At 46.1% G+C, this 26,281-nt stretch overlaps 1 protein-coding gene across 1 annotated transcript in view; it reads left to right on the top strand.

Moving 5' to 3' along the window:
• Grik4 (glutamate ionotropic receptor kainate type subunit 4) overlaps window positions 1–26,281 on the top strand; it is a 430,298-nt gene that overhangs the window by 193,705 nt on the left and 210,312 nt on the right.

The following is a 26,281-nucleotide window of genomic DNA, read 5'->3' as shown; positions in this document are numbered from 1 at the left end:
CAGGATTGACACCCCTGGACTTTATTCTAAGAAGGTTGGGTGGGGAGGGGCAAGAAGAGAGGTGCCTGAGGGATTTAGTTGTCTTCAAGGGAGTCTGGGTGTAGTGTAGGTTGGAGGAGAGGTTGGAGTTAAAGAAATAATCGGAGGCTGTTGTTGGGCTATGACAGAGGCTTGGGCAGTGCTTGACACACTAGCATGCGGCCTGGAGTTCAGATCTTTGACACTAACCTAACAAACTGGAAGTTGTGCCATACACCCATAATCCCAGCCCTGGTGAGGCAGAGGCAGGGGGATCCTGGGGACTCAGCAGGCCAGCTTATATTGCTGAATTAGTGAACCCCAAGTCCAGTGGAGAGCCAAAGCTCTGTTGCTAAGAGCCCATACTGCTTTTGCAGTGGCCCTGAGGTTGCTTTCTAGAACCCACATAGAGAGGCTCACAAGCATCATGGGAATCTGATGCCCTCTTCTGGTTTCCTTGGTAACCTACAGTCACAGGCACACCCCTACACAGACATCCATATACTTGTACATGTACTTAGAAGAAAGAAAAGTAAATCTTTTAAGGAGAGATTGAGGAGAACACCAGGTGTCAACCTCTTGCTTCTGTATGCATGTGAACACTGCCTCCCTCCCCATATGTGCATTCACAAACAACACACACACACACACACACACACACACACACACACACACACACACCAGGTCATTGCTTTGTGTGATCATGTCACAGTGAGATTAGAGAGATGACCAGTGTTGGACGAAGGGACCATAAAGAGAAAAAGGACAGAGGAGGGGGTCTGAGCACTCAAAGATGAATCCAGGATAGAAATATGGGACGAGTTTATTCATTCACGTGGCACTCATTCATTCTTTCAGCTAATACTTACCCAGCAGCTGGAGCAGGGCAAAGATCTGCACTCTGGGGGAAAGGCCTGCTTCTGGGCAGAGTCTCCAAGGGACGTTTAGGCCATTAGGGGCAGCAGAGGTGGAAAGCAGGCCCTGGCCAGGGCTGTGTGGAACATGTCCTTTGGGGGATCAGGTGGCCATTCAGCAAAGTCAAATAGTGTAGTAAGGCCAAGAAAGCAAATATCTGTGAATGAGGCCATCTGGTTGGCAGCGAGGATGGCACAAGTGCCCTTCGCTAGGGCACTTTCAGGAGAACCAAACTAGGGCAAGGCATCAGTTTTAAAACAGTACATTCAGAGAAAATGCAGCAAAGTCAAGAGAGCAGGGTCAGCCGCCATTGCCAAGAACTGGGCACTCACAGTCTGTATGAGCGGGGGGCATGCCATGCCATTGGGCTGCTTAGCAGAGCCAAGGGTGGGGGCAGGAGCGGAGTGTGGTGTGGAGGAGCCTTTGTGGCGGATGTCGTGGGGAAGTGCAGACTCGGCCTGGCTGCTTAAATGACTTCAGTGGGCTCTGCCTAGCTGTCTTGGCTGTGGTGTTGGGGTGAGCGAGTCGATGGCTAGTGGGCCCCAAGAGTCAGCACTCCATAAAAGAAGAAGGGCTGGATGGAATCTGGATGGTTTGTTTGTATTTGAAAAGCATCCCTGAAGGTCAATTGCTTTCTGCTTTTAGGGAAGGACAAAGTGGGAGAGGGATGGTCCCTCCAGGGTCGGTGGGGGCTCCAAGACACCAAAGCGTCAGAGTACAGAGGAAGAACACATAGCAACATGGCGGCTGGAGCAGTCATGGGAAGAGACATGGAGAACTATGTATCAGGTGCTCTTAATAATTTATGTATCCCAAGTGGCTTATTAGTCACAGTATCTCAGGAGCTCAAGAGCTACTTTGCCAGTTAAGGAACTGAAGTTCAGAGAGGCTAAGCAACTACAGGTAGATCACACAGCAAAACCCAAACCAAACAAATGGCTCCCAGACTAGCAGTTGCATCATTCCAGCCCTTCAGGGTTGAGCACGCAAAGCAGAGAGTGTAGGCTGCTCACCCTGTCAAGCATTTTAGCTCAAGTTGAAGATTTCTTATATTTCCAGCATGGAAGGGAAAGGACCCGTCTGCTCTGGGGTCCGTGGAGCATGCGCGAACCCAAATGAGATTTCCTCAGCAATTATATTTTCCATAACCTGGTTTAAAGGAAGCGGTAACTAACAGGATTTTCCTCAGACACTAGCCATCCTTCATCAGTAAACAGGGCTTTATAGAAGAGGAACAGAGGATGCTGAGGGGAGCAGTGACGGGAGGGAGAAGGGAGACGTGGGTGGGTTCTGAGGTTTGGGGACCTGAATGGCCTTCCAGTGAGGAAGGCTTCAGGGCATGACACCAGCTTCTGGGCCCTTTGACTTAGAGGTATTAGTGGGGCTTCCTGGAGTGTGGAGTCTGTCCTCTGCAGGTCTGTAGCACCAAACAGATACTTCACCCCTACAGGGTGACTAGACCGTCTGCTCCGCTGACCTCTCTTCTGACGTATCTTAGAAGCAGACTCACACAGCATGCAGGGTTTTGTGTCTGGCTCCTTTTGCCTAGCATGGTGCGTTGAGAATGTTGTCGTCACCTTTATGAGATCTGCTCATTTTCACTACTGGGTAATATTCCACGGTGTTAAGTGGATTTCTGTGTATATGACCATGCCCCAAGGGAGGGGCTGTTGGGCTGTTTGCAGTTGTTGGTTGTGGTTATTAAGTGTGATATCCCATAATAATACATATGGAGAAGGCATTTTGCAAATTCATTAGACTAGTTTTTGGTTTTTTTTAGTTCTTATAAGAGCTGCTTATAATGCTTTTGTGTTTGAAGGGCCAGGCTTGAGGTCCTTGGCATGATTCAAGGATCAGGCTATTTCAATTCAGTGAAGACATTTTCTGCTTCCTGCAAAGGCTTTAAATGTCCTGCCAGACATTCTCACAGGGCAATTCTGTTTATTGGCGTGTAAACCTAGAAAGAACTATATCTATTACTACTTAGTACTTTTTAAAAGAAGATTTATTATGTACAGTGTTCTACCTGCTTGTATGCCTGCACACCAGAAGAGGGCGCCAGATCTCAATATAGACGGTTGTGAGACACCACGTGGTTGCTAGGAATTAAACTCAGGACCTCTGGAAGAGCAGCTGGTGCTCTTAACCTCTGATCCACCTTTGCAGCCCACATAGCACTTTTAAAAAATACATTTCATTAAAAAATTTTGGCCGGGCGGTGGTGGCGCACTTTAATCCCAGCACTTGGGAGGCAGAGGCAGGTGGATTTCTGAGTTCGAGGCCAGCGTGGTCTACAGAGTGAGTCCAGGACAGCCAGGACTACACAGAGAAACCCTGTCTCGAAAAAAAAATAAATAAAAAAAATTAAAAAATTTTATTTGTACGACTGCTTTGCCTACACAATGTCTGTGTACCACATGCATGCAGTACCTGAAGAGGCCAGAAGAGGGCGTCAGATTCTGAGGGGTGGTTGTGAGCTGCCATGTGGGTGCTGGGTGGATCAGGTCCTCTGGGGAGAGGCTAGTACTCTTAACCACTGAACCTCCAGAGTACTTTTTTTTTTTTCAAGCCCTTGCATGTATTGAATTCTCCATTAATGCGACTCCTAGCCATCATGATCTTGCTTTGCTCCAAGTTTTATCAGCTGTTACCTACCACTTGGGGAGAGCTCACATCAGTATTCATCTTCCTTTCTGACTTTGTTTGTGGTGTTGAAGTTATCAACATAAGCTGCCTTAGCCTGAGTCTTCTTTTGCTGTGCTCACGGGGGAATCCCATGGGTTGGTGCAAGCATCTGCCTGTTCCATTGTCTTCCAGTTTGGCCCTACAAAAGCATTTGCATAATGAAATGCTTATTATTTTGTTATATATTTCTGCCTTTTTTATTACTCCTTTTTATTATAGTTAGGGAATTATGTTAGGGTTTTCAGAAATGATTAGGTATGCAGTTATATATAAATTGCATTCTCAAATAAAAAGGAAACATCACAGACTATGTGCCTTGGTAAAGGAGAGCGGAGGCCATTGCTCTCTGCTCACGAGTTAGGTGGCGGACACACTGAGTGGCTTGGACTGGGTTCACATCCTTCCTGAGTGAAACGTTGAGATTGACAGATGATGCTTTCGGGAAAATGTCCTTGCTTCTGAGCTGACCATGGTGCAGGGCTTGGCTCTCTTGGTCATACTCAGAGGCTCCTGGAGGTGTTAGCTGGGGAATCTTCTGTCCAACATCCTTTATGTACCAGCTGCTTCCTCTAGTCCTCTGTGAGGAGAAATCCAGTGAGGACACTCATGCTGGCATGGTTGTGTAAGAGTGAGTTATAACTGCAGATGCATCTACAAGCTATTTTCTCAGTTTGGTTGAGTTTTAAAATAAAGATGAACTGGGTAACAGGTATCTTTGGGATACCCTGGTAACCATCTCCAAATATGACTTAATGGCAAAAGAAAGGGGCAGAGTTTGCAAGGGTCTAAGAGAAAAAACATTCCTACCACATTTACAAATACCCAGAGACTGGAAACTATCGGTGCATCTGTAGGGATGAAAAGAGAAGATTTGATGTTGGTGACATACTGAAGGCAGGAGGGTAGAGGGAGACTGATAGGTAGGGGAGAGTGTGCTGCAGATCCTACAGGGGCTTTAGGCCATGGTGAGGACGTTGTGGTGAGATCCTTTGGGACATGAAGAACTTGAGGATGCTACATAAGGGGATCAGTCTGGATAAACTGTTCTGGAGCAGAGTTCAAGAGACCAATCAGACAGTTCATCCCGAAGTCATCAGAGAAACGGAGCATGAGGGACGTGTCAGCCCTGTGGAGGGTGCGCACTGGCTGGTGACTCTGAATAGGATTGGTTTGGGAGGATACGGGAGAGGCTTACTTCGAAATTTCTGCCCCGAGCAACTGGGAACATGTGTCGAGGAGATTAATGGAGATGGTGCAAGTGGGATTTTGTTTTCCAGGTTCGGGTTGAGATTCCAACTAGATATCCATGAGACGATAGCAGTTTGTAGGTGGGTCTCCACGGGCAGGCAAGAGATGCAGCCACAGACAGGGGTTTGCAAGTGTCAGCAGGGCAGAGTTCATAAGATAGTGGTCATGGCGACAGTGTGATTTTATATCTTCCAAAAGTCTACCTAAAGAGGAACAAAAAGATAACAGGAACCAATACACAGTGCCTAGCATGGGCAAAGGTGGAGATTTGATGCCCGGAACCATAAAATAAAAGCAAAATGAAAGAGTCTCCTTGACCCTTAATTCGCAGGCAACATTTACCCCAAAACTAAGCCGCAGGGTCTTCTCCTGTGCTCCAAAATACATGGAGGTAGGGAAGGGGGGGGGTGGGAGGGAATGACTGTTGTCACATCTGAGACCTGTCTGAATTTGGTGTCCAGGCATAGAAAAGTAGAGGGAAAGTGGACCCAGGACTGAGGGGCCTCAGCAGTTCTTGGCTGACAAATGTAAGCAGGGCAGTTGGCAGGGAAGGTGTGTGTTTACAGCAGGCACCAGTGTGTACAGAGCCCACCAAATGGGCTGTAGGCTTAAGACAGCCCAGGCTCTGCATCTGGTGAAGAGTGGCCCTCAGTGTTTTCTCATTGAGGAGATGCTGCCAGGAACAGAATAAGATTAAACAGCAGTTGGATAAGAAAGAGTCTTACTGGTCAGTGGTGGTGTACGCCATTAATCCTAGCACTCGAGAGGCAGGCAGATCTCTGAGTTCGAGGCCAGCCTGGTCTATATATAGAGTGAGTTCCAGGACAGCTAAGTCTACATAGAAAAACCTTGTCTCAGAAAGAAGGAAAGAGAGAAGAGAGAAGAAAGAGGAGAGAGAGAGAGAGAGAGAGAGAGAGTCAGAATAGAACCAATGGAAGGAATAGAAGCTAGGAGACCTTAGAATGCACGTGACCTGGTTATTTGTTTGTTTTTGTTGTTTTGTCCCCTCTACCTCCCCATGAAAAATAGCAACATCATCTCTGTGGAGTTAAAAAGGTTGTCAGAGCAAAACCTTTGTTTTACATTGTAGGAAAAATACTTTAAACTGGGTATGGTGGTACACGAGTATCATCCCAGCACCTAGGAGGTAGAGGCAGAAAGCCGGCTGGAAATGCATGGGGCTTTGTCTCACACCAAACCAAAATGGAAAGACCAACTTATTTCACGTAAAATGAAATGACTGGTTACAAACTCTATATAAATATATGTATATGTATGTATATTGTAAAAAAAAAAAAAAAAGAAAGAAAGAAAGAGTACAGAGAAGAATATCTATCAAGACAATAAAAGCACACCAGGATACCTCCCACACCCAGAGGTGGGAAATGTGGTGGTGGTGGTAGGGGACAAAGGACTGTGTATTAGAGTCTGTTGCTATGACAAAATGCCCGAAACAGTCCTCTCCAATGGAGGGAAGGTTTATTTTGGCTCAACAGTTTCATAGGTCTCATCTCATTGCTGAGTGATTTCATTGTTTTGGGCTTGTGGTGAAACTGTGTCCCAGCTGGCAGTCTCCATAGGGTGGAGGTACTTCTGTCATTGTGGCCAGGACCAAAGAAAAGAGAGAAGAGGGCCCAGGTCCCAGTACCCACTTCAGAGGCCCACTCCAGGGGTCCAACGTCTCTCCATTATGCTCCATGTAAAAGCTATAGTACCTTCTAATAGTTCTGGGGGACTATTAGTTCCCCAGCCTTTGGGGAACACTTAAGACCCAAACTATGGACTGGGAAGAAGGCCCAGGGAGGACTTGAACATCCACATCAAAAGTCTGGAGTGGCCACACAAACGCCCGTCACCGCACAGCTGTAGAGGGTACGGGCTGGCTGAGGCTCTCGGCGGGTCTATCTGAGACTTTGAGAGTATCAGGGGAATGAGGTTGATAGTGGTAGAACAGGACCCCTGACATCATCCTCTGGGCTCTGCACATGCGTAGACTTGAATATCTTCACACGTATGTGTACATATGCCACATGTGCATGCCTCATACACAACAAAGACAAGAAAAAAAAATATCCAAACTGTAATGTCTCTCTGGATCAAAGCTTCTTAAATATGGGCTGTCTAACTGAATATAGGAGTCATGAAAATTTGGCCACAGTAAAATTACTTTTATGGAGAGTGGGACAGCTCTCTCTCTCTCTCTCTCTCTCTCTCTCTCTCTCTCTCTCTCTCTCTGTGTGTGTGTATATAGTATATGCCTATGGGTGCTATTATGTCTGTGTGCGCATGCCTGTGGGTGCACTTGCGTGTGCACACATTTAGTTGAATACTTAGTGATTGCCTAAGGTTGACATTGCGTATCTTCCTCCTTGACCTTCTCCACTGAGACAGAGTCTCTCATTTGAATCCCGAGCTCACTGTTTCAGTTAGTCAGCTTGCTGCAGGGACCCCTGCCTTGTCTCCCACATGCTGGGGTTGCAGAGTGGGCCCTATATTCACCTGATGTTTACTGGGGAGCTGGGGGCTCAGTGCCAGTTCTCACATTTACTTGGCGGGCACTCTACCCACAAAATAAAGTTTTGCAATGCTTAGTGACCGAACATACATGAAAAATTTTTTTTTTTTAAATTGGTTTTTCCTCTTGCAGTTTCACAGTGGTGTAATTATAGAACCAACCCTTCTGATATTTACCAACTATCGTTCCATGGGATGTACATATCTTTGGAGTGGATTATGTTAGAATGTTGGATTTTATTTTTTTCTTTTCCTTTTATTTTACTTAACATTTTTTCTTATTAAAAATAGACCCCCCCCTCATATAATACATCCTGATTCCCCTCCCTTCCACTCCTGGTTTCTCCCCACCTCCCCTCCCCTCCATATCTACCCACTTCCTGTCTCCCATTAGAAAACAAACAGGCTAAATGTTTGATTTTTAAAAATGATGTTTGAGTTGCTAGTTAGGTTTTCTGAAACATCATTAAATAAATTTTGGCTTGAGATAGGGACAGACTTTCCAACCATTTCTGAAATGGCCCCAAATGTACCTCCGCCACTTTGTACCAAGTATTTATACAAAATGCTGTTCTCAGCATTGATAATTATAAAATCAAAATATTGATCATCTCTGGAAAAGGTCTACATCTGCAGTATTGAATATTCAGCCAAGACTTAATGCTTTCCGTAAAAATAAATAATCACGGCCATCTTACTGGTATGCAAATTTCTTTGTCTTTAGTAAGTGGTAAATTATATGTACAAGAAATAATTATTTTAAGATAAATTTCATCATGATTTATTATCAACAATGTTTGATTTGCACACCCGTTTTACCTATCTGAGGTCATGCAACTTTTTTTTTCTTGGTTTGGAAATACATCACTGAAACACCCTCAGAAGTATTTAAAGACGACACAAGAAAGTAACCACTGTAAATATTTCTGAGAATTTTAGAATCAAAGGGAATCTATGAGGAGAAAATGTGGAGGAAGAAAATGACGGCAGGCCCCTGTTGGGGGGGGGCAATAGTAACAGCCCTGCAATGGTTCAGGAGACCTCATGAGATCACAAATGTACAGGCTGGGCATGAGGCTCATTTGGTGGCATTTGCCTAACATACACGAAAAAAACCCCGGGTTCCCTTCAGAGCACTGCAGTAAACTGGGTGTGGATGTGTACACCTGTAACCCAGCACTGGGAAGGTGAGGGAAGGAGGGTCAAACTCAAGGCTAGCCTTGGCTATCCAGGAAGTTCCAAGTCAGCCTGGGATATGTGAGATCCAGTCTGAAAAACAAAACAACAAGAACAAAAACGGTTTAGAGCAGTATATTGAAAATGCAAAGAGCGTGCTTGAGAGTATTGACCTAGAAGGACCACATCCCACCCTATCAAAATCATCAGGTCTCAAGAAACAGGAAAAGAAACCCACTGGGCAGCTAAGGAAAAAGAACAGGCAACTTAGGTGAGAAAGCAAACAGTCACGAGAGTCGTCTGCAGCTGCGTGCTATGACAGAAGAGAATGGTATAAACATATTAGAGGTACTAAAAACAAAATATATGAACATGAGCGAAGGGTTTTTGTGTTCAGCAAGATTGACCTTCAAGCATAAAGAGCACAAACTATTATTAATGTTTGTGCCTGAGAATTAATGCCTGAGAGAGTGGACACACCATCGCTCCCACGAGCTTTCTCTAGGAAACTGCAGAAGAACATGTTTCAGATAAGCAAGTGAGATGTCCAAGGCACAGGTACTGGTGGTCAGCACCAAACACCTGGTGACACGAGACAAATGTCAGGCAGGACAGGTTGGGAGGGCTGCGTCCTGTTCTGTTGTAGGCAGGATAGTCTGGGGATGGAGATGAGGGGTAGCCCTGGAGCGCTGGGCTAGAGTGCTGTGTGGAAAGCATTTTAAATGTCTTTGTAATCATAATTTGCGTGTAGAGATGTTAGTATTGTTCTGTTATTCTGAGACTGCTGTGTGTGTAGCGTGAGATGATGTGAGGAAATGCCATCCTGGCGCTGTCATTTTTGTGTCCTTGAGAACCTGTGTTCTGAGTTCACAAGAGAAAGCGCAGAGTAAGACCGAAAAGGTGATGATGTGGGGCTGCATTTTAAACACACTACACATCAACACACACACATGCACACATGCACACACACACACACACACACACACATATGTGTGTGTATATACATATATACACACACATATATATACACATACATACACATGTACACATACTCAGAACATACATCCATACACACTCACACTCACATATACATACATATACATATACCTGCATACATGCACAGACTCTCACACACATGCATACACATACATACACAGATACATACAAACAGACACATACACATACTCAATACACATTTATGCACACATACATACACTCACATGCATGCATACACATACATACACCCTCACACATATAGATACACACATGCACATATATACACACATACATGTACATACACCCATGCTTGCATATACACATGCATACACATAATATGCACTCACACATATATATACACTCACACACATGCAATCACATATACACAGGCACACAAACACAACTCACATATGCATACATATACAAACATTCGCACATATACATGCATACACATGTACACACACTCACACACATACCCATACCTCCCCACATGCATACATGTGCATACCTATACATGCACACACATACACATATGTACACACATACATACTTGTACAAATATATACACATATACATGTACACATACATATATGCACATATACATACATGGATACACATATATACACACTCATACACACATACTCACACACATGCATAATACATACATACATACACACACTCACACATACACAAGCACATACACACATATGTACTTCCAGCTAGGTCTACTGAAAGTAGTTACATAGTTTCCAAGGCCTGGAAAGTATGCAATAAATGCAATGAGCACCTCTTTTTTTTTTTTTTTCGAGACAAGGTTTCTCTGTGTAGCCCTGGCTGTCCTGGAACTCACTCTGTAGACCAGGCTAGCCTCGAACTCAGAAATCTGCCTGCCTCTGCCTCCCAAGTGCTGGGATTAAAGGCGTGCGCCACCACCGCCAGGCAATGAGCACCTCTTATGCTTGACTATAGTTATGACACCATTTCCCATGGAAGAAAACAGAATTTCTGTGAGAACTGGCCAACCCCAAGCTTGGTGATGGATGTACAAGATGGTGACCCCAGGACAGGTCATGTCAAAAGGATGTAGGAATCAACTTAACAAGAGTCTCCAACAACCAAAGGTGACAATCTGACTCTAATAAGAGTAGCAATGCCATTAGTTGAAACCCATGTTTAAATGTGAGTTTTATATACTTTCCCATTAATGAGTTTATATACTCGCACATTAATAACGGCATATTAAAAATTTACTAATTGGTCATCTTCTAAGGATGACAAGGAACCAATTTATCTTGAAAGCTGGGTAGATATAAAGAAGTAAGCATTTATCCCATCATTCCTATCTGAACAGTAGCCCTGGGTAAGCAGATAATAGCTGGAGGGCATCCTCTCTGTGGTGGTCCTCAGCTGATTTGTGAAAACAGAAATGAGTTGTGAATTTGGGTTGATATTTTAGGAAGCTACAATAGCTGATACTATTCTCATTTTTCTTTTACGAAAGAAAGAAAGAGGCAGGCATCGTGTGCCTCCTGATGGAAGGGCGCCACCATAATCTTGGCTATTGAACTTGCACCTAATGTCTCAGAATCCAGAGGCAGGGGAGTGGCCGAGACACGTGTGAACAGATGCCAGATGGAGACGGTGACGGGCTCCACAGGGCAGATGACAGAGGAAAGAGATGAGAGGGAAAGACACAAGAGACACTCTCAAGAGCTAGGCAAGGCTAACCACTGTGTTACCACGGGTGATAAAAACCATAAAAGAAACATGCACAGGGAAGTGACTGCATAAAAGGAAGGTGGTTACTTTGTAGGGGAGGAAGGGGCTGTGGGCAATGGGACAGGAAAGGCCTCTGGCTGGCTAGAATAGTTGCATATCGTAGCCTTGGGGTTAAACCCTTCTTAGGGCACTTTACTAAGCCATTACTTGTGTAGAACTTTATATTTGTGTTTTAGCCAACAGTGAGCTGATTATAATGAAATAAATACAAGTATAATTTTAAAGCTGTAAGGAATTGAGTGAGCTTATTTGGGAGAAGCAGAGGGATAGGTGGGGATGACAGGCCAGGGCTGAGCCTTGGGGGCACCTCAACGTTTCAGAGCCTAGAAAGAAAGAAAGACTGAGGAGGACTGTCACTGAAGTGTGCGTTTTTTTCTAAGACTATAATAAAATGCACAAGGCAGGCTAATCACGTAAAGAAAAAAGGTTTTCACATACATTGTATGAGACTGAAATCCTAAGTTTCAGTAGCCCTGCAAGTTTGGCCTTCAGTGAAGGCTTTGAGCAGATGGCTTCAGAGTGACAAGAGCATAGAGAAGCAAGAGATCACACCTTCAGCCAGGAATGGAGACAGCTGGGTGGGGTTAGCTGGCTCTTTTTATGACAACTGGTGATGATGACAGTGACAATGATGGTGGTGGTGGTGATGGTGACGTTTTCATTTTTAATTTTTTAATCTTTTTTGAAAATTCAAGATCCCATGAGAGGTACTTTAATTCTTTCTGAGAGCAAAAATGCCTAGTGACTCAAGAACCACCCCCAATAGCACTAGGCCCCTCCCTCTTAAAGGGCCCACCAACTCTCCCATTGTCATACTAAAGACTGGCCCTCCTCCGCTATGTGACAAAACAATGTTCAAGTCACAGCAAGGCAGGGCCACTGAGCTCCCGCCGTGGATCAGCAGATGATCTGGCTGACAGGGGAATCTAGAGTATTAACAAGCAGTTTAACTGCAGCAAAGAGATTCACTAAAGTTGGCATAGAAGATGGGCATGCAGGGACACAGCAAGCATTGCCTCCAGTGACAGTAAGCTGTGACATGGGGACAGGGAGCCATGAAGGGAGAGTTGCAGGATCGTTGCAGGATCTGTCCTGTGGAAGCCCATCAGCGTCATCCTGCCCATGTTTTCAGCCAGTGTAGGTTGCGGGAGCTGGGCCTGCAGCAAGGCAGCCTGCCCACGTTGGGGCCTGAAAGGTGGAAGGCTTCATGCTTGTGGAGAGCAGCTACCAGCTGTGGAGGGAGGGTGCCCGTCCCTCCTGAGTCATCTGCTAGGGTTCTCTTTGCAACCTGCCTTCACATCTCCTCTAAGTGCTAGCCAGGGTCAGCTACTCGTCATCCCAGTGATGCAAGAGCCCCAACACTGGAGGTGGAGGCAGGCCAGGGCTATTGGAAACCCAGCCAGTGGGATCTGATGGCAGCCACTCTGCACTGAGAAGCACCAGAGGGGTTAGAGCCAAGAAGCAGGGGCTGAGACACTTAGACAATTTGAGAGCAACCTGGCAATTTCAATAAGCATTTACGGCCCTAGATCTAACATCTGGAGTTATCTTTCTTGTAGGTGTGTTTACTCAGGCTCAGGACCACCATCTCCAGCCATCTATCCTGCCCAGGGGCAGAGGCTGTGGAACAAGATAGCCTGGGGATAAAGAGTAGGGCTTGGGTTGGCTCGCCTCTGGTGCCTACCTCCTACAGTTTCTGTGAGAAATGACTGATTTCGCTTCCAAGCTCAGAACAGCAGTAGCCACATGGGGGTGATCTTAGCTGGCCTGGTGATAAGCACCCTGCCTCACGACCCTCTTCCAGGAACTTTATGGTAGTCATTGTTTTCTACCGCGCATGCTCCATGTATGTAGCTCCCATGGAGGTGTGAAGGCCCCCAGAGACGATTTTCTAGGTGAGAAAATCAAGGTTCGTGGGACAAAAAGCTTTCCTATCACTAGAGTTTTCTCTCTTATTCTCTATGCCATTGCTTTAAATTGTCGTAGACATCACTGTGTACATATTAAAGACTGCATTGTAAGAAGATTGGAGGCCTCAGTGAATCTCTGTCTGCCTGTCTGTCTGTCTGTCTGTCTGTCTGTCTGTCTGTCAGCAGTCTTGCTAGTCACGGGAGGTGATGTTCAGCGTTGTATTCCAGTATGTACGATGAACTTTCATTGAACTGGCCCGATCCCAGGCATCTGGTGACATCTGGGGTGGGGTTGGGGGGAGCTGAGGGAATGTAGAAATTTTGTGTTATCAACAGATTCAGTCTAACAAGGTCACAGACAAACTAAACCTGTTAATACTGTTGTGGGACTGTGTTCCTGCCAACTGACCTTAAATGAGTTCTAACCTTGTCCGCCTGGGCAGCCCATCTGGTTAGCCAAAGCTTGCATCTGGGAAATGCAGGTGGCTGGTCTGCATGGTACGGAACAGCTTGAGAACTGGGAGGACACGGACAGTTGGCTGAACCTCTGCAGAACCAGGAAGATGCTTAGCATCAAGGGGCAGACAGTCTTATCTCCCCTTCTGAGCTCACGTTTAGCCTCCAAGGGCTGGGGGAGGGTTTATCAGATGCTTGAGCCTTGCTGGGCTCTACAGCCCATAACTGTTAGGCCTGAAGCACTGAATCGTAGCTGAGCAGCTGGGAAAATCCGTATGCTTTCCAGGAACTGGCTTTTGGATGGCAGAACAAAGGGACCCAGGACCATCACAGCCAGCCTCTTATGATAGCAGTAGATCTTAGACCCTGCCTCCCCACTCCCAACATGAGGGGTAGAGTTTATAGTCAGAGCAAGGGTAAAGATGGAGGGGGAATCCGTGTGGAAAGATACTGATTGTGTCACTCATAGCATCCCCAGACTGTTTCTGCTTAGGATCTGAGGAACACGTCCCCAAATGCCCTTCACCCATTTGGAGACCAATCAGTAAAAAGGCAGGTGGCCTTCCAGCTTCCTGTTGCCCTGGGCCGGGATTAGAACACAGTCAAGTCTCTACCCTCAGCTGTGTCAACTAGCTGGCAACTTTATTGTTTAGACATGTTACTTTGGGGTCCTAATTAGTACCGAATAGGCAGGACTAAAGCGCTGGAGGGTTTGTTCTCTCCCTGACAGAGGGAGAGGAGGCTGTAGGCAATGCAACAGTACAAATAAGCCCAACCGTGGTCTTCTCTGTGCAGGGCACAGGCTTTGATGGTCCCACCAGGGAACAGAGAGTCCATGTTTCTAGGGAGAGGAGGTGAAGAGGATGCAGGAAGAGAGACAGGCGGATGGAGCAGGCCAGCAGGGTGGGAGCGATGGCATTTGTATAAAAAAGACTCCCGAAGAGATTTATGTGGAAGTTAGCACTAGAGAAAGCCACACACTCTAAGTGGAATATTAATGGCCTCCATTTTCCTGCCGGCTCCTGCAGGAGCGCTTTGGAAGTGCAAAGGGAAAAAAAATGGCCTTGCAGTAATCACTGTTATTTATATAAGAGAAGAGCACTGGATCTATCAAAATGTGAGGTTTCAAGGTAATAACTGGACCCCCGGAATCATCATTATCTATTTAAAAGGCAATTTCCAGACTTGGAAGTTGATAGAGAAAAAAATGGCTCAGCCCTACCATGGTGGTAAATAAATTTGCCTTTTTAGTTTTGTGATTGGATTTTGTTCTGACTCCGATGAGAAGTGATGGATGAGGGCAGCCTCAGAGGGTCTGACTGGAGGATGACCTTCCTAGCATGTCTGCACCCATGTTGAACTGTGACTGTTGGGCACACCACACTTCTTGCTTGTATCCTGGTCACAGCTGGAGGGAAAACAGTAAGCACAGAGTCTGTGAAGTATCTTCTCAGAGGCTTGCTCCCGGACTCTGCATTCTGCCTCTCTCTCACCTGCTGAGCTAAGCGAAACCAGTGATCACATTCCTGGCGATTTTTTTTTCTATTTGTGTTACGACTATACATTTTCTTTTTCCTTTTAGAAAATGTCGGAACTGTTCTGTGCACACTGTATTGTGCTGGACCATTCTTTCTACTACCTTCTTTATCTGTTCATATAAATCTCTACCTCTTGGATCTTAAATATCCTCCAAAGAGCTGTGTGCTGTTAAGAAATGATCAAACATCTGTGTGCACATGCATGTCTGTGTGTGTACTGCTGGGATTCGAACCTAGGGTTTTGCTTATGTTAGACAAGTTATTTACCACTGAACTACACTCCCAGATTGAGGAGTAGCGGAACCTTTAAGAGGTGGAGCCCAGGGTCATTGGGCCATTACTCTTGAAGTGGATGGTTGAAATCTACTTCTCTCTCCTTTCCCTGTGAGAACAATGCCTTACCATCATGCATTTCCTTCCTGAATGACTAAAGACACCAGAGCCAACCAGTCATGGACCGAAGCCAAAACTGTAAGCCAGTATAAACTCTCCTCTCAATAAAGTGATCAACTCAAGTATTTGCTCCAGTGAAGGAGAGCTGACTGGGGCTGGCCGGATGGTTCAGTGGGTAGAAACACTTGCTTGTAGGTTTGATGGCCTGAGCTCTTTTCCTGGAAACTGTGATGGAAGGGAGGAAGGAACTGACTCCCCAAAGTTGTCCTCTGACCTTCATATGCAGGCATGACATGTGTGTGCCCTCACTTAAATACATCACACATACACATTGCACACATGCACACATACATCTCACACCTACACATATACACACATCACATACACATTTCACACATCACATACACATTTCACACATCACATACACATTTCACAATCACATACATATTATACACATACATACACACATTACACATATATACACACACACATATGTAACACACACATTACAAACACACATACCACACACACATTACAAACACACAGACACATACATTACACACATATACAAACTTCATACATATATACACACATATATACATATACACACATTACACACACATTATACACACATATATACACACATCACACACATTACACAAACATACACACCACACACATTACAAACACATCACACACATTACACATAGACATATGCACACTCCACATACATATACACAAACATTACACACACACACACCACACAGACACATCACACACACATTATACACATATACACACACATCACACACATACACACATCTATGCATATTACATACATATTACAGACATGATGAGATATGTTTTAAAATGACAGCTGACCAACATGCCTACTTTCTTTTAAAAGCCACACCCTCTCCTGTGCATGACTGTTCCAGCAGGCAATGCTTCTTTTCTCTGTGTGCAGGTTCTCTCCATCCCTGTACCTGACTCGGTGATTCTGCAGTGTTATTTCTAGAAATGAGAGAAGTGGGTGAAAGGGCATGAGCATTTTTCAATTAAAATCAATTGAGCATTTTTGAACTTAAAACATGAAATCTGACACCCTCCGTCCCATGGGTCAGTTAGAGTCTCATACATAATGCCTCATGTTTCCTGTATGAAGGAGGGACTGTCACACATACCTCACCGAGCAACTGTCTGTGAGATCTAAATGAAATAACCTTGCAATCCTGCTGTGTGAAGTACAGACCGCTGCTTAAATGCTGGTTAAAAATTAATAACAGATATGAGGTTTATTTAGAGAACTATGTGCTCCTCCCTGCTTCACCACAGGGCTTAGAGCCCGGTGGCCGAAAGGACAGATGTTTTGGATTGCCCTCTTTGCCCTTTGACCTTTGGGGGAGGTATGTAATCGTCACAAGTCCAAGAGTTTCTGTTTGAGAGAGGGGCAAGTATATGGAAGACCAGTAGCCTCTTTAGCCAGAGAAAACCCACGTAGCCTGGGACACCTGAGCATTACCACCTGAAGGTCAAATGTGGGGCAGGTGGGGAGACAGGTCGGGTGGAAGGAGCAACACGTAGAAAGGTCCTGAGAGCAAGACACAAAGAACGCACTACCACTTTAAACGCTTCTCCTGTCCCAGCCTGGTCAGAGTGCCCCGAGTCTGTGGATCTCAATGCTGACAAGAAAGAAACCCGGGAACTGTCCAGAGAGCAGAGGGAGAGGAGCTTATGTCTATCCAAGAGCGGCATGAAGGCTACATTTTCATTCTATTCTGAAGCGGAATCGAGAAATATTCATGAGTCGAGTCTACGGGATGGCAGGGCTCTCTGTCACTGTCAGGGGCTCCAGGTCCTGCTACAGAGACGTGGGCAGAGCACACTTCTTGCCTCCTCTTAGTGTGTCATGCCCGGAATTTCAAACAGCCAAACACTGCATCCGTGCCATTGTTCCTTTCAGGAGTGGAAGATGGCGGTAGATCCAATGTGGTTTAGATATTGCTGGGACTCAGTGCGAGAACAGTTACACATGCACAAGGCTTTGAGCTCAATTTTTAGACACACACACACACACACACACACACACACCCCACACTCATTGGGGATCAGGACTAGATGAGAAGAAAAGGCTTCGCTTAAGGCTGTGGAGTTGGAACTCTGACTCCTCCACCACTGGCAAGCTGTGTAACATTGTAAGTCACTCAACCTCTCTGAACCAGTGGTTCTTGGTTACTATAATAGGGACAATAGTTCAATAGGACTTTTCTGGGAACATGTCTATGAACCTGGAGAGACAAGGACCTAGAGGACAGAAAGTACCCAGTCAAGTCCCTGAAGTAACAGCTGCATGCCATTACTGAACTCTCACAAGTAATGAAAGGTCCAAGGCGCTGGGCAGACATGGCGTTAATGTACTAACAACCACTAATGATTACCATGATTACCAGTTAAGTGTGAGCATTAGGGGTGTTCAGAAGGCTTTTCCCAGAGCATCCCCTTCATCTGCCGGTCACCATAGTTTGTAAGCTGATTAGCTGAACGTCTCAAGCCACGATGCCACTTCAGTAATGAAACGAACCTGCATGTCCCCCAGCCCAGCCCAACTTGCTGCAGTCTTCCCCACTCCTGGGGTTGTGACAAACCGAGTCTGTGTTGAGACCAGTGAAGACGGCCCGATAAGAGCCGGCGAGTGGTGGAGGAAGTCCAAAATCCCATAAATGGATTGCCCTAGATGGAAAGACACAAGCGTTGAGGTGGTTTGAGGCCAATGAAAACGTAGACAAAAGAGCGTAGGCTCTGGGACTCTCATTAGAAGCCTTTAGAACAGTCTGGGAGGTGAGCGTCCCTGGTTTGGTCCAGCCTTCCATCTGCAGTGGTTTTTTGTTTATTTTGGACACAGGGCCTTCTTATCATTAGTATTTTTAGTATTGTACTCAATAGTATGGATTTCATTTTTAACTTTTCCCTATCTCCCTCTCTTCTGTCTTTTCTTTTAATGGCAGAGGTTAATGTTGCCTAGACTGGCCTTCAAATTCTCTAGACTCACCACTTTGGGTCTCCTTGCTTCCGTTTCCTGAGGGCTGGCATTACAGGGGTGCTACTATGCCCAGCTTATGGGGTGCTAGGGTTCACACCAGGGCTTTGTGCAAGACAGGAAAACACTCTATCAGCATCCCAGCCCAGTGTGATCAGCACCGTTATTAGAGAAGTCTATTTCCATGCTATCAAGGCATCTGGAAGTGGGCTCTGGGCCTGGCACAAAACGTGAGAGTATGTGTGTGAGCACACACACATATACACGCACACGCATGCACACATGCATGCATGCACACCCTCTCCCTCTGTTCTTAACCCTCCCTGTCTCCCGATTTTTCTTTCTAAGCAAGACCCAGGGTGCAAGCCACAAGAGTAGGACTCCTTAACAGGATGAACAGACTTGACCATGTGTAGCCTGAGCCCATGATCCAGTAACTAAGTAGTTTAATTATGCTTATCGCTGCTACCCTGAGCCAGGCACCTCCGTGGATTAATGCAGCTAATTCAATATCCGCTCTAAGCAGTGCTGTCGGCCAATGTGACTCTGCTCTAAGCAGCATCCCCGGATCTCTCCGTTCACCATCAAGGCCAACCGGGCCATTCATCTTGCCTCTGGAGGGGGACTCTGGGAAGCCCACTGACAGACAAATCCTGCTGTCTCTTGACCAGTCTCCCTCCACAGTGCTTGCTTGTCCATTGGAAGTTTTCGGAGCCTCCCCTTCCTCCTCCTATCTTTCTCCACCCTCTGCTGAACACTTTTAATTTGCTTTGAATAATCGATTCTGTCTTCTTCTTGCCGCTAGTTTTGCCTCACTCGTATCTATCACCCATAAGCTCCTCCTTGATATCGGCAGCTACCGAGAGAGAGAGAGAGAGAGAGAGAGAGAGAGAGAGAGAGAGAGAGAGCGCTGGACAGTAACCCAGGCTGCTGTGCAGTGGGCATGCAACCCCAATGCTTCTTGCTCTGGAATCCACGATGTCCTTATCGGCACACTAGTGACCTCATGGTTATATCTCCAGGTCTACCAAGCACTCGACGCACAGGAGATTAATGAACAAGGGGAAGAGGGAGAGCTGAGTCATGTTTTGTGTTTTCCTGGCTGTGGGGTTGGCTCCCGACTTTTCACCTATGACAAATGCCTCCCTGATACCTCACACCCACTCACGATTCCCAGTAGGGTGTAAAACCCACACCCTCTGTCAGAATCATTAACTTTTCCCATGAAAAAAGGTAAGGCTTCTGTTGAAACCCTAGAAAGTGAACTGTCCCACGTCCCCTGGGAGTTGAGAGGAAGCTAAGAATAATGTAGCCTTCTGTCTGCTTGAGATTGTTACCGGAGCTTGTTTTTCTTCCCTGGTAGTTCTTATACAACCTCATCTTTCTCAGAAAAGTACCAGCAACCTTTTAACCAAATTCCAAGTCTGTGTCATTGGAGCTTGTGTTGGGAACAGTGTGGGAATCAGAGAGCATCTTAGACAGGATGCCGGCAACCACCATGGTCTGTCCGGAGTCTGTTGTTAAGGTGTCTAAGCCCCATTTTCTCCTAAGGATCTATAAGGACTGGCCGTGCTGGGTATGTTTAAACAATGGGTTTAGGGTTTCTTAAGCAGAATTGATTTCTTCCTGGTTCTTTTGTTCCCTTCTGTTCTTTGCTCTAAGATTGCCAGGGAAAGACAGAATATTCCAGAACTCCTGGGTAAATGGTTTCTGGTCACTGACAGCTATGTTGTCAGGCTAGAAGGAATCTTCAGCTCTCTTCAAGGTCTGAGACTGGTCCAGAGAACTGCATTTACCCAGTCAGTCCCCATGTCCAGGAGCCATAGACCAGGGACAGCACTGTTACTGAGCCTGTGACAAAGCCCATTGCTGTGGAAATCATCTGTCTGCTGGGGTCAGAGCAGTCTGCAGAGATCTCCAGGCAAAAGGGAGAGCACAAAGGACCTCAGAGGAGCTTTCAAGGAGTCACTGAGAGCCATGAGTCTCCAGGAGAAGGAAGAGAGAACAGGGGAGGTGACAGTGAGCGGTCAACAAGCCAGTACAGATTTATGTCAGGGTGCTCACACCCAGGAAAACTGTAGAGAAGAGACATCCTGCAGAGGGGACTTGTAGACTATGATTGGATGGAAGGAAGTTTTAGGATCATCTTAAAATGTACTTTTATTCCATTATTACTGTTGTTATCTGTACAATCAGAAATAAAATTCAATCTGGCGATGGGTCCCCATTTAGGGATGTTTGTATGCGTGTCCCAGAGCCATGTACTAATGGGGTTTCTTAGCCATGCTTGACGGAGGGACACTGCAAAAACTAGCACTGGAAAGAGCCTTAGACAAGCTGGTGTAATTGTTCAGAGAAGACCACTGGTTTTCAGGCCTTAATAGGCTATTTTGTGACAGAATAGAGACCAGGACCCAAGGCTCTTGTTTGCAGACTAACCACTTTGTGAGAAGAGAGGGGAGGCTGGCAAGGCTCTCTGTTGATTAAATGCTTGCCTCCAAAGCACAAGGACCTGCCTTTGATCCCTGGAGCCCAAGTAAAAACGCTGGGTATGGTGGCTCACTGGCCAACTAGTCTAGCCTAATTGATAAGCTCCAGGCAATTATAGTGTGTCTTAAAGGAGATCGATGGCATTGGGGAGGATGAGATTTGAGGTTGTCCTCTGGCTTTAAAAGGCACAGTCTCAAACACACACACTAAAGGGAATAAGGGGTTGGAGAGATAGCTCAGTAGCTACAAGCACTGCCCACTCCCCCAGAGGACCTAGGTTAGATTTCCCAGCACCCATGTGTCAGCTCACAAACATCTATAACTCCAGTCCCCTCTTGTGACTTCTGAGAGTGCCAGGCATACATATGGCACACAGATGGATGTGCAGGCAAAACACCCGTGCAGGTAAAACAACATTTTTAAGAGTTGAAAAATATGAAAAGAAGGAAAGAGAGGTTTCAGGCCACGTGACTGTCTCCACTGAACCTCTTGTTTTTCACACACTGTCTCGTATACAGTGTTCCTAAAGAATCTGTGCTGGCCTGAGAAAAATGGTTAAGACAGGGTCTTGGCACACCCTGCCCTAGCCCTGGTGACAAACAGATTGAGGAATGGTGTCTTCTCATTTTCTTTACACCCTCACATGTAGAATGTGTGGTCCTTAAAGTGGGGTACTCTCCATTTCATTCTGCTAAGATCTCAGTCGCCCCTGGATTAGGCCTTCTGTAATGGGCACTGTATTTTAGAGACATGATTTCTTGTCATCTTCCGCATCAAGAAGTAGGCACTAGTATCCTCCTCACGGATGATGTCATCATTGGATTATCATGGAAGCCCGAGAAGATTTCAGTCATTCTTTCAAATGACACAGCTGCCCAGTGGTTGGGAAGGATTTGAGCCCAGATCTCTTGGCTCCCCAAAAGTACCCTTGTATAAAGGCTGTTCATTAGAGAGTTCCTTGAAGCAACCCTGCACCAAACTTGGTCTGTGTGTAGAGGTCACAGCGTGAGCATCTCCGTGGAGAGGGAGCTTTTCACATTGGCACCCCCACCCCCACCCCAGGCTCACTGACTACTGGGGCCTGCTCCTTCGAGTGCAATTAAACTTCTCTCCACAGCAAGCTCAGAGCCCATGCCTGGCAGGATCCAGCAGAGCCCTGCCAGTGGCTGCCAGCGGGAAGCACATGGTGCAGGATCTTCAGAGCAGAGGGCAGAGAGGCAGGAGGAGGTGCCACAGTGCCGTTACAGTTCTTAAAAGGACACAGAGAAGAAAAGCCCCCGTAGGTTCTTGGCAGCTTCAAGTCCCAATTTGCATCTCATCTGGGAGTCATTTGCATGGGAAGTCCTATCTGTAGCTTTATGAAATAAGATAAATAAAATGCACGGGATGGTGGAGTCGCTAACATAAACTTGTGCTCCCTAGGAAGTTACTGTTTTGCTGGGAGTCTCCTTAGAGTCCCCAAGAGCCTCACACTGCAGCGCTCTGGGTAGGTGGAGCAGGGTGGGGGAAGGGCAGGCTCCAGAGTATGGGATTTATAGAAAACACAGGCCAGGTTCACAGTCAGGGTGAGACCTGAACATAGCCTAGGAAACCCCGTAGCGCTGCTAGGATGCAGTTTCTTTAGCCCCTCGGCACCATATTGTTAACAGCGAAGCCCTTCGGCTTCACGGGCTTTCTCCCTCCTCGGCGCGCAACTGAGTTCTAGAGCTGGCAATGTGCTAAAAGCACCTCTTGATGTTGGAGTGAGTGGAATAATCCTGGGTATCCTACCCAGTGAGATATCTGGAGTCCATCCAGAGAGACTACTGTAGGATGTCAGGGGTGGGAGCCCAAACATCTCTACCTGGCACTAGGATGTGTAAGGGATCCACTCTCTGAGGAACCTGCCCACAGATGCGGGCAGCCAGAACTAGTAAGATGCTGAGTGTCTCCTGCAGGTTGACAGTTACTCACTCACTCTGAGCTCTGACCCTCGCCTTGAGGTCACATCATATCTTCCCCCCCCCCCCCGCCCCACCACACCCTACATGCAGTTTGTGGTAAGAGTCAACTGAGTTCCTAAGTTAACATCGAGGACTTGTGGGTCGGCAAGGGTCTGCCCTAGGTCACTTAGCCAGTAAGTAGGAGAGATGAATTTATGATCTAGTTCTTCAGATGAGAAGTCTGGCTGCATTTTCACAGGAAGCAGGAAGATCTTTCCTGAGCTGGGCAGGTTGGTTCATACTTACAGATGTTTTAACAGTGTTGACCCAGTGACCCTTAAAGGACATCCAGCTTAAGATTTTTCTTTCTCTTAAGAGTCTCTTGCTCCCAATAATTGGTTTTTTATCTTCTGTCTTCCAGTAACAATTAGGAACATGGAGGCACGTGGTCCAGAGAGGCCAAGAGCTAGAGCCAGGTTTCCTGTTCCAAGTCTAGAACTCTCTTTATATGTCTTCCTTGTCACTGTTGCACATCCAGAGTGCAAAAGACAGTGACCATTGGTGACACATGTAGCCTTCTAAGCCTGTTCACCTATCCTCCATAGTGAGATCGGGGTGTTCCCTGCTACCCCCACCTCAGAGAGATCTAGGAAGGTCCCCTCCACGCCCTCTTCAATGAGGTCAGGGGTGGTCCCTTCCACCCTCCTCCACAATGAAGTCAGAGTGGTCCTTCCAGCCCCATCTATAGGGAGGTCAGACAGAGTCCCCTTCACTTCCGTCCTCAGTGAGATCAGTTCTTTCCAGTCCAGGGTTGAAAGCAGGAAACTGTGACTCCCCAGATTTTACCACCCCGTTCCTCTGCCCTTTTCCCATTCTTGCAGCCTCCAGGGAAGTGGCTCAGCTAGGTGGGGCTCCCAAGTGAAGCGACACCTGCTTGTGCCATTGTGTCCTTGGCAGGGTGACAGCTATGCACAAGAAGAGGTTTGGAGAAGTTGAAACTGTAATGGAGTTTTACTCAGATTTCCCAAAGAACCTAAGGGTTCCATCTGAGCCCTGTTCTGGATTCAGCCTCCTAGGTGAGTCTAAGGCGTATCCTGGGAAGTGATTGACTTGGGAGACCTGCAAGGCTCTGGCTTAGCTGAGGCTAGGGAACAGAGGTAGCTCAAACCCTGGACTGTGGTTCTGTTATCAGAGAACCATGCGTAGTGGGAGAAGGAAGGAGGAGGAAGGCTGGGGTGGGTAGAGGGAGTAGATTAGGGAAGTTTTGCTTAAGAAAGAAAAACATAAATAGGTCAGGAGAGTCTTGACTCTAATTTCATCAGTGTTATCTGCATCACCTCAGACAAGTGACCCAAATCTTACTGGTCTCCAGTTTTCTTCTCTACATAACCCCAGTAGGTCATAGTTAGACAAAAGTGGTGTAGATGGCCAGGTAGGCTGAGGCAGGAGGATGGCAAACTCTAGGTTGTTTCATGTTGCATAGCAAGGCATAGATCAGCTCAAGTTACACAGGGGGACTCTGACCCAATCATCCTTCCATATTAAACAAAAAAGTGAAATAGAATCCTATATCCCCATCTGTATAGCAGGGGATAGTTTCTCTGATTATATTGAATTTGAATAGGGTCTGAACATCCCAATTTTGTTTTGGGTCAAAATGATTTATGATTTTCAGTTTAAGAAATCAAATCTGGTTACCTGATATCCAGCCCGGTTGGCGGTATTGTGGGTAATACAATAGGCCATATGTGACTTAAGGTTTTATTTGCTAATATTAGAGGCCTGAGAAAAATGAAGAAATCAGAAACTGGTTTTATTTTGCATCTCTTTTTAAAATGTATTTATTTTGTGTGTGTGTGTGTGCATATGTACTCCCCATGTATATATGTGTATATGTATATATGTATACATGTGCATATGTATATATGTGTATATGTGTGTATATGCATACATGTGCACATGTGTATATGGGCACATGTGGAGGTCAGAGGACAGTGTGGAGTCAGCTCTCTTCTACCTTAAGGTATGTTCCAGGAATGAAACTCAGGTTCCCACACTTGTCCTGCAGACGCCTTTACCCAGTGGCCACCTCAGCATCACCTCGTTCCATTCTTAACACAGATTCATTCAAATGAATTTACGTATCATACAACTCATGGTACAATCAAGCAGGTTTCTCACACATCTACACAACTGTGCAAACATCTCTCCGCTCAACATTAGGGCATGAATGTTACCCTGAAAAGGCCTCATCCTCCTTTTTTACTATCTCTCCTCAATTCCCGGACTCTCACAGGCTCCAGAGCATCGCATGTGACTGTGTCAATTTGAGCCATTTCTTAAGTTACTCTTACTGCCACTGTGGTAAAACACCTTGACAGAAACAACTTAATGAAGAAAGGATGTGTGTGTGTGTGTGTGTATTTCAAATCTTTATAATTCCTTTTGAAAGCTTCACAGGTGAGCATTCTCTTCACATGGATGGAGGATAAAGGCTTTGTCACCATTGGTGCTCTCCATTGTCATAGGGAAGTCAAGGAGCTTGAAGCATGTTACATCCATAGTCAGGAGGAGAAGAGTAAGGAATGCTGGGACTTACCTCACTGTCTCTTTTATGTCAGCCCCAAGACCCAAGCCAGAGACTGGTGCCACCTACGATGAAGGAAAGGCTTTCCATCCTAGCTAATCATGATGGTTTGTTATGTGTTAGACCGAGAATCACCTGATGTAGATAATCTGGTTTCTTTTCACCTGCATGATGTTTTTAGGATTCATCCATGTTAAGATCTCTATCCCTTTCTGTGGTAGGTAGAAGTATGTTCTACCGTGTGAGCATCCACGTTTTATCTGTCCATCAGCTCACAGGTCTTTGGTTTTTCTCCCCCATTTTGAGCTACAATGAGTGACATGCCTCTAAGCGCTCCCATGCACAGGTGTTTTGGCAGACACCCCTTCTGATTCTCTTGGGCATGCGCCGAGCAGTGGAATTGCTCCACCATGTGCTAACTCATGCATATGATTCTTTGGAGAACTCCAGGCTGTTTGCCAAAGTGGCTGCCCCGGTTTGCTTTCTTGTTCATGTGTGAGCAATCTAACTTCACAGTGCCCCTTTGTGGTGCTGGTTAGCGTCCCCTAGGTGTTAATGCTGAGGAGGACCTATTGGGCCTCTTGGGCATTTGTAATCTTTGAAGATAAGTCTATTCT

This window comes from Arvicanthis niloticus, chromosome 26 (genome assembly GCF_011762505.2).
Source record: "Arvicanthis niloticus isolate mArvNil1 chromosome 26, mArvNil1.pat.X, whole genome shotgun sequence".
In the NCBI taxonomy this organism is placed as follows: Eukaryota; Metazoa; Chordata; class Mammalia; order Rodentia; family Muridae; genus Arvicanthis; species Arvicanthis niloticus.
Note: the sequence above shows the minus strand (reverse complement) of the source record. Positions and strands in the feature narration are given on the sequence as shown.